Source organism: Hypanus sabinus, chromosome 31, assembly GCF_030144855.1.
Source record: "Hypanus sabinus isolate sHypSab1 chromosome 31, sHypSab1.hap1, whole genome shotgun sequence".
Taxonomy (NCBI): Eukaryota; Metazoa; Chordata; class Chondrichthyes; order Myliobatiformes; family Dasyatidae; genus Hypanus; species Hypanus sabinus.
The window spans coordinates 27279660-27288956 of record NC_082736.1 but is presented as its reverse complement, the minus strand read 5'-3'; the positions used below and the strand labels follow the sequence as shown (position 1 = coordinate 27288956).

The window sequence follows — 9297 nt, the reverse complement described above, 5'->3', positions numbered from 1 at the left end:
AGGGTCTCGGCCCGGAACGTTGACCGCTTATTCACTTCCACGGACGCCGCCTGACCTGCTGAGTTCCCGCCACATTTTGTGTGTGTTGCTTTGGACTGCCAGAGTCCGCAGAATTGAGTTCCGGGTCAGTGTCCCCGAGACAGTTCGGACACACCCGCGATCCTGGGCAGGTCCGGACTTTGAAGGGTGGGATTCGACTTGGCGCCCGCCTGGGGTGAGACGGAGCCGGAGACGTTTGCTAGGAAAAGGGATGTGTCTGTGGGGGCCGACTCCTTATCCCAGGAAGAGGGGAAGCAGAAATCATCAAGGGTGAACAAGGGAAACAGAGTGGTGCCTCAGAGAGGCAGCATCCATTATTAAGGAGCCCCACCACTCAGAAAATGCCCCCTTCTCATTGCTACCATCAGGAAGGAAGTACAGAAGCCTGAAGTCACACACTCACATATATATATTTACTGTAATTAATATTTTTCTGTATTATTACGTATGCATTATACTGCTGTCGCGAAGACAGCAAATTTCATGACAAACACAAGGAAATCTGCAGATGCTGGAAATTCAAGCGACACACACGAAATGCTGGTGGAACACAGCAGGCCAGGCAACATCTACAGGGAGAAGCGCTGTCGACGTTTCGGGCCGAGACCCTTCGTCAGGACTAACCGAAATGAAAGATCCTAAGAAATTTCATGCCATATACCAGGATGTTAAACCAGATTTGGAGATGGAGAGCAAGATGTTCAAGATTGTCATTGATGTGGCAGTGAATTGCAAGTGGAATTAAACTTAAACTGAAGACTTAGTCAGAGAACTGTCTAAAAAAAACACTACAACTCCCAGTAGGCTCGGCGGCTGAGGCGCAGACGCACAAGGGTCGGCCAGCAAAGGGCGGGAAGCGGGCAGAAGGGCGGGAAGAGAGAGAGAAGGGGGCGGGGCGGAGCGCTGGGGCTGAGTGCGCAGGCGCAGTTGTGCCGGCGGGCGGGGAGCGGCTGGAAACGGGCGCCGGCACGACCGCGCAGGCGCGCGAGGGCGGAGCCAGAGTGAGGAAGGAGGAGGAGGAGGTGTTGTTGGGGGAGGCTGGTGCGCAGGCGCGGAAGCGAAGACGGGAGGGCATCAGGAGAGGTGAAGAGGAAAAAGTTTTGGCGCAGGCTGGGCTGGGCTGGGCTGGCCGCTTTGCCGAGGGGGGAGCGGCTCCCTTCCGGGTACTGGCAACGATATAGACTGGTGGCGTGAGTATCCGAGCGCTGGGGTGGCGGAGTGTCAGCTGTGGAGGGAGTGAGGGGCGCTGAGGTCAAGGGGAGGGTTGTGGACGAGGGAGGGAACCGACCAGCGTCCGTAGCCTCTCCTTACCCCGTGCAATTCCCCCCCTCCAACCCTCAACATCCTTTGCAGACCCCCCCCTCCCCTTCTGCGTTATCAGCAGTGACCAGCTGTGCATTAGCTTTAATTTACCTTGTGATACTCCGAAAGGGGTGTTTGTTAGATTCACCCCAGAGAAAGACTTGATAACTTTTCACTTTCCTTCTTGGTGTGTCTCAGTGCAAACAGCCACTCAAGTGTTTTTGAATCCAAGTTACTTTGAAAGGTGTTGGGTGGGGGGCGGGGTTAATAAAACTCTTAACTACTCCTTCAAGTTTCTTCATAACTTGTATTGATCGGCTATAACTTCTATTCCTTGTAAGATGATGTAACAGTTTTCTTCCCCCAAGCTATCAGGCTCCTCAATACCCAGAGCCTGGACTGACACCTGACTGTCCTATTGTCCTGTTTATTATTTATTGTAATGCCTGCACTGTTTTTGTGCACTTTATGCAGTCTTGGGTAGGTCTGTAGTCTAGTGTAATTTTTTTCTCTGTGTTGTCTTTTTACGTAGTTTAGTCTAGTTTTTGTACTGTGACATGTAACACCATGGTCCTGAAAAAACGTCGTCTCGTTTTTACTGTGTACTGTACCGGCAGTTATGGTCGAAATGACAATAAAAGTGACTTGATGACTGTTCAGAAGATCTTTCATTGACAGTAAGGTGCACGGACTCGCTTCACGGGATATATTACACAGAATGCAAGTTTTTCTTTTCTTGATCAAAATATGCAAAAGAAAAAGAAAGAAGTGTTTAAAAATCTCCCGGGGTGTTCCAAATGAAACTTGTGAGGTCCTGGTAAAGTGTTTCAGCCCGGAATGGCAACTGGTTATTCAACCTGGCCGGTTGAGTACCTCCAGCAGTTTGGGTGTGTTCCAAATGAAGTTATTTTCTTAAAACATGAATATTATGTGCTCATCTGTTTTTCTAGAAGCACTTTGATCCAATCAGCCCTTTATTGATTGACAGGAGCAAGTGAAGCTCTATCTCTTGTTGTGTTGTGTTCTGTCCATTTAGAATGGAGATGAGAAGGTATTTCTTTAGCCAGAGGGTGGTGAATCTGTGGAACTTGTTGCCACGGGTGGTAGTGGAGGCCAAGTCAATGGGTATATTTAAGGCAGAGGTTGATAGGTTCTTGATTGGTCTTGATGGGATGAGGGGAGAAGGCAGGAGATTGGGGCTGAGAGGGAAAATGGACCAGCTGTGGCAGAGCAGATTTGATGGGCTGAATGGCCTAATTCTGCTCCTGGGTCGGTTCAAAGGGGGCGTGAGGAGTAAGTTTTTTTTTAACTCGGAGTCGAATGTCCTGCCCGCTATGGGGGTAGAGGCAAATACATTAGAGGTTTTTAAGAGACGTTTCGATAGACACATAAATGTGAGGGGGTTATTGAATTGACTTTATTTCTTACATCCTTCATATACATGAGGAGTAAAAATCTTTACATTACGTCTCTGTCCAAATGTGCAATCATAGTTATTTATAATAAATGGAACAGTCAGTGTAACATCAAAATACACTCGGATCAGTTTGAGTTTAATCAGTCTGATGGCCTGGTGGAAGAAGCTGTCCCGGAGCCTGTCGGTCCTGGCTTTTATGCTGCAGTACCGTTTCTCGGATGGTAGCAGCTGGAACAGTTTGTGGTTAGGGTGACTTGCGTCCACAAACATTTTGTGGTTGGAGTGACTTGGGTCCACAATGATTTTTCAGTCCCTTTTTGCACACCTGTCTTTGTAACTGTCTCGAATAGTGGGAAGTTCACGTCCGCAGATGCGCTGGGCTGTCCGCACCACTCTCCGCAGAGTCCTGCGATTGAGGGAGGTACGGTTCCCATACCAGGCAGTGATGCAGCCAGTCAGGATGCGCTCAATCGTGCCCCTATAGGATTCGGAAACTACTTCGACTGTCTGAGGTGAAAGAGGTGCTGTTGTGCCTTTTTTACCTCACGGCGGGTGTGCACAGACCACGTGAGGTCCTCGGTGATGTGGATGCCAAGGAACTTTAAGCTGTTCACCCTCTCAACCCCAGATCCATTGTTGTCGATAGGGGTTAACCCGTCTCCATTCCTCTCCATGGACATTGTGTACATATGACATTTTTCGGATGGTCAGCCAGCATTGTGGTCAAGTATCACTTTTAAGGACTTAACAGGTGTTGCCAGTACTTGCTTTAAGTCCAGTTTTAAAAAAATACTCCTGATGTTACACATCCTGATCTCCAGGAGTGAACGTAAGGGAAACTGGACCGGTTGGACTGGCCTATACTTGTTGGGCTGTTCTTTCTGCAGGTGCAGACTCTGCTTGGACACTGTGCAGTTATTTTCCCACACGTTGGTCTTAATTTCTACTTTGCACTTTTGTTTGTGTAATTCCAAGCGTCCAACTTGTTTTCTCCGCCACTTTCATAACTTTTCTAGCTTCCTCCCACCACCACAGCTGCTCTCGTGTTTATGCAATCCCTCGGTTCTGCAATGCCCAGTGAAATCACTCAACCTCACTTCCTGTGTTTTTAGTTTTTTTTCTTTCCTTTTTTTTTAAATCAGCGCGCTTGTTTATCCTGAGTGAAGGTCATCAGTCACAGTGTGGTTCCTGCTGTGTCTGTTGACTCTCAGTCTCTCTGGCACTTTTTTTAAAAGAATCATTTTGACTCACCACTGAGTAACCAGAAGCAATAAAAGTTAAAGATTTGCAAGAATAAAAGTTTTTGGAGAAACGCCACATTCAAAAGCAGCATCCTTAACATCTTGTAAAGTTCAGCATTTCCCTCCCCCCAAACACCAAAATGTTCATGATTGTTATGTGTTATTTTATGGAATGTGGGCATCCCTAATTGCCCTTGTTGTGGGTGGTGAGCTGCTTTTTGAGCTCCTGGAGTCGTTTTGTGAGGATGTTTTTTCCACAATGTTTTAAAGAAAGCTTTTCATTCAGATACCATATATAACCATATAACAATTACAGCACGGAAACAGGCCATCTCGGCCCTTCTCGTCCGTGCCGAACGCTTACTCTCACCTAGTCCCACTGACCTGCACTCAGCCCATAACCCTCCATTCCTTTCCTGTCCATATACCTATCAAATTTTACTTTAAATGACAATATCAAACCTGCCTCTACCACTTCTGCTGGAAGCTCGTTCCACACAGCTACCACTCTGAGTAAAGAAGATCCCCCTCGTGTTACCCCTAACTCTCAACTCATGTCCTCTTGTTTGATTCTCCCCTGCTCTCAATGGAAAAAGCCTATCCATGTCAATTCAATCTATCCCCCTCAATTTTAAATACCTCCTATCAAGTCCCCCCTCAACTTTCTACACTCCATAGAATAAAGATCTAACTTGTTCAACCTTTCTCTGTAACTTAGGTGCTGAAACCCGGTTAACATTTTAATAAATCTCTTCTGTACTCTCTAATTTGTTGACATCTTTCCTTTAATTTGATGCCTAAAATTGTACACAATACTCCAAGTTTGGCCTCACCAATGCCTTGTACAATTTTAACATTACATCCCAACTCCTATACTCAATGCTCTGATTTATAAAGGCCAGCATACCAAAAGCTTTCTTCACCACCCTATCCACATGAGATTCTGCCTTCAGGGAACTATGCACCATTATTTCAAGATCACTCTGTTCTACTGCATTCCTCAATGCCCTACCATTTAGCATGTATGTCCTATTTTGATTAGTCCTACCTAAATGTACAGTGTGGAATAGGCCCTTTTTGAACAATGCTGCCCTGCGTCCCCTTATTTAACCCTGGGCTTATCAAGGGACAGTTGTACTGATCAATTAACCTCACAACTGGTTGGTCTTTGGACTGTGGGAGGAAACAATAGACAATAGGTGCAGAAGTAGACCATTCGGCCCTTTGAGCCTGCACCGCCAGTCTGAGATCATGGCTGATCATCTGCTATCAATACCCAGTTCCTGCCTTGTCCCCATATCCCTTGATTCCCCTATCCATCAGATACCTATCTAGCTCCTTCTTGAAAGCATCCAGAGAATTGGCCTCCACTACCTTCCGAGGCAGTGCATTCCAGACCCCCAAAACTCTCTGGGAGAAGAAGTTTTTCCTTAACTCTGTCCTAAATGACCTACCCCTTATTCTCAAACCATGCCCTCTGGTACTGGACTCTCCCAGCATCTGGAACATATTTCCTGCCTTTATCTTGTCCAATTCTTTAATAATCTTATATGTTTCAATCAGATCCCCACTCAATCTCCTTACTTCCAGCGTGTACAAGCCCAGTCTCTCTAACCTCTCTGCGTAAGACAGTCCAGACATCCCATGAATTAACCTCGTGAATCTACGCTGCACTTCCTCTACAGCCAGGATGTCCTTCCTTAACCCTGGAGACCAAAACTGTACACAATACTCCAGGTGTGGTCTCACCAGGGCTCTGTACAAATGCAAGAGGATTTCCTTGCTCTTGAACTCAATTCCCTTTGTAATAAAGGCCAACATTCCATTAGCCTTCTTCACTGCCTGCTGCACTTGCTCATTCACCTTCAGTGACTGATGAACCAGGACTCCTAGATCTAAAACCGGAGCACCCAGAAGATATCCACGCGGTCACGGGGAGAATGTGCCAACCCCTCGCAGGTGGCGGGAGTTGAACCCCCCCCCCCCCCATGCAGGCCGTCTGCACTGTAAAGTGTCGTGCTAACCAATATGCTGCCCCCCCCCCCCCACACCGGGGAGCACCAGGATTTGGTTGAATCGATACGTTTCCGAGTCGGGGGTGGGCGACCTGGAAGGGAGCCGGTGTTATCGCGCACCAGCTAGCGTGCTTTCGTCGGGTGGGTTTTGGGTGACGCGGTCGTGTCTTGGTGAGCGAGTTCAGTCGCTCGGACACGCTGCGGCCGCCGGCGGGGCGGATGCCAGTCAGGCGTGTCGTTTTACCTTTTGGAGTTCACCGTGCGGGAGAATTCCATCACGTGAAGAATCCCGGGGAGTGCTAAGCCTTGGGACGCTCTCATTCGTGCCCCTGTAGGATTTGGGGGCCCACACCAAACTTCAACTGTCTGAGGTGAAAGAGGCGCCGTTGTGCCTTTTTTACCTCAGGGCGGGTGCGGTCTGCTGGGCATTTGTCCGGTGTGGAAGTTATTTCCCACAACTGAACATTCCCCCATTCAGGCTCCCCTCTTACCCCTTCACCACCTACCCTTTCTTCCATGGTCCACTCTCCTGCCCTGTCAAATTCTTTCTCCCTCTCTGCTCCCCCCGCTCACTTGCTATCACCCATCGCCTGCCAGCTTGTACTGTCTTTGTTTTTTCCCCTTCTCTCCCCCCCCCCCACCTTACTCGGGCTTCTTCCCCCTTCCTGACGCACAGTTTCGGTCTGAAAGGTGGACGGTTCGTTCCTCCCTCTATCCGCTGAGCTCCTGCATTTTGTGTTTGTGTGTGTGTGTGTTTACAGCATCTGTGGAATCTTGTCCAGACCCCTCGCTGCCTCATTCTCCGAAAGTGCTAAATGGGATCTAATCCCAGATTTTATTTCAGTCAGCTTCCCTGCAGATTGTACCACCTACCCCTCTGCTAGGGGTAATTTACAGCTGGGGTGTATCTCCACCCCACATATGGTTCGGGAATTTGCTGATGATACAAAGATTGGAGGTGTAGTGGACAGTGAGGAACGGTTCCAGAGCTTGCAGGGCGATCTGGACCAGCTGGAAAAACGTGCTGAAAAATGGCAGATGGAGTTTAATACAGACAAGTGTGAGGTATTGCATTTTGGAAGGACAAACCAGGGTAGAACATACAAAGTAAATGGTGGGGCACTGAGGGGTGCAGTAGAACAGAGGGATCTGGGAATACAGATAAAAAAATTCCCTAAAAGTGGCGTCATAGGTAGATAGGGTCGTAAAGTGAGCTTTTGGTATATTGGCCTTTATAAATCACAGTATTGAGTATAAGAGTTGGAATGTTATGGTGAGGTTGTATAGAGCATTGGTGAGGCCAAATCTGGAGTATTGTGTGCAGTTTTGGTCACTGAATTACAGGAAGGATATTAATAAGGTTGAAAGAGTGCAGAGAAGGTTTACAAGGATGTTGCCGGGACTTGAGAAACTGTGTTAGAGAGAAAGGTTGAATAGGTTAGGACTTTATTCCCTGGAGCGTAGAAGAATGAGGGGAGATTTGATAGAGGTGTATAAAATTATGATGGGTATAGATAGAGTGAATGCAAGCAGGCTTTTTCCACTGAGGCCGGGGAGAAAAAAAACCAGAGGACATGGGTTAAGGGGGAAAAATTTAAAGGGAAAACGGGGGGGGGGGGGTGGGGGTTGCTTCTTCACACAGAGAGTGGTGGGAGTGTGGAATGAGCTGGTAAATGCCGGCTCACTTTTAACATTTAAGAAAAACTTGGACAGGTACGTGGATGAGAGGTGTATGGAGGGATATGGGCCAGGTGCAGGTCAGTGGGACTAGGCAGGAAAATGGTTCGGCACAGCCAGGAAGGGCCAAAAGGCCTGTTTCTGTGCTGTAATGTTCTATGAGATCGTTGGGGAGGAGAGACAGACTCCACCCAGGCCTGCTGTTTGGACTGCACCTGGCACCTGGGTGTATGGCTTTGGCTGTGCCACCTTGCCACCTGGGGTGGGCAGTTGGCAAGGGAAGGGCAAATGTGGAATTGTTACAATCACAGGCACCAGAAAATCTGCAGATGCTGGCAATCCAAGCAACGCACACACAAAAATGCTGGCGGAACTCAGCAGGCCAGGCTTCATCCCTGGAAAAGAGTACCCTTTGCCAGGACTGGAGAGGAGGAGCTGTCCCCCATAGATGCTGCCTGGTCTGCTGAGTCCCTCCAGCTTTTTTGTGTGCATTATTGGCCTCACCTTCGTCACAGTCCATCCCTAATTGTGCCACAGTGAGGGGTCGCTAAGGATTGCGTAGCTTTTCCAGGCCTCGGTCGGTCGGTCGACCGTGGATGTTGCATCCCAGCTGAGTAGATACATAAGACAGGGAGGTAGGACATGGAGGACAAGCAGTTGCCCGTGTAGCAAGCTGCCCTTCATACTTGCATCTGATAAACCCAAAGGAACGGCAGAGACCGATACAGTTTGGCACCAGCACTGTCGCTGGAGTTGCCAGTCACCGTTGAGCTTAACATTGGCCTTAGTGTCTCCAGCTCCAGATCTTTCCCACTGGGCTTAGTCCCGAAACATTCCTCGTGAGTGGGTATAGCCGCTGGGCAGCGGAGGATCGAGATCGGAGTTTTCCCGCTCCTAGCTGAGCCCCGCCCAGTTTAATAATGTTTTCTGTTTTTTTTAAATGAAGTCTGCGGAATTGTTGATGAGCAGACTCTGTTTAATTCCTCTTGTTTTAAACACTGCCCCTTAGCTGTTCGAACTTTCCCAGCAGTAATAGGCCTGTCTCTCAGCAATCAAAAGTAATTACTCAACTAACCTAACAACCGTGGGAGTGCCTGCACCACACAGACGGCAGCAATTTCAGAAGCCAATTTCTCAAGACTGTGAGGGTGGAGGAATAAATTATCGGCCTTCCCACATCTTTATCACTCGTGGCCACTTTATTAGGTACCCCCTTCAAGGTCTGATGTTGTATATTCAGAGTTTCTCTTCCTCCCCCTGACCCCCCCAAATTGTTGTGACGCATGAATATTTGAGTTACTGTCACCTTCCTGTCAGCTTGAACCAATCTGGCCATTCTCTGACCTGTGATTAACATGGCATTTTCACCCACAGAACTGCCACTCACTGGGTGCTCTTCATTTTCCACGCCATTCTCTGTAAACTCCAGAGCAGGGGTTGCCAACCTTTTTTTTTTAATGCCATGGACCCCCTACAATTTACTGAGGGGTCTGTGGCCCTCATTTTTGAAGCAGCTGTGTGTGTGGAAAATCCTAGCAGTTTCTGAGCTCCTCAAACCACCCTGTCTGGCACCAACAACCATTCCACGATCAAAGTCACTTCCCTC

General features: G+C 48.3%; 1 protein-coding gene across 2 annotated transcripts in view; it reads left to right on the top strand.

Moving 5' to 3' along the window:
- The first annotated feature begins 1069 nt into the window (after nucleotides 1-1069).
- Nucleotides 1070-9297, top strand: part of frmd8 (FERM domain containing 8) — a 65657-nt gene continuing 57429 nt past the window's right edge. The window contains exon 1 of one of the 2 annotated variants that reach the window (XM_059955270.1): nucleotides 1070-1229. The gene's annotated coding sequence lies outside the window, so the exon portion shown is untranslated. The remainder of the gene's footprint in view (nucleotides 1230-9297) is intronic. The other variant, XM_059955271.1, reaches the window with a different exon arrangement.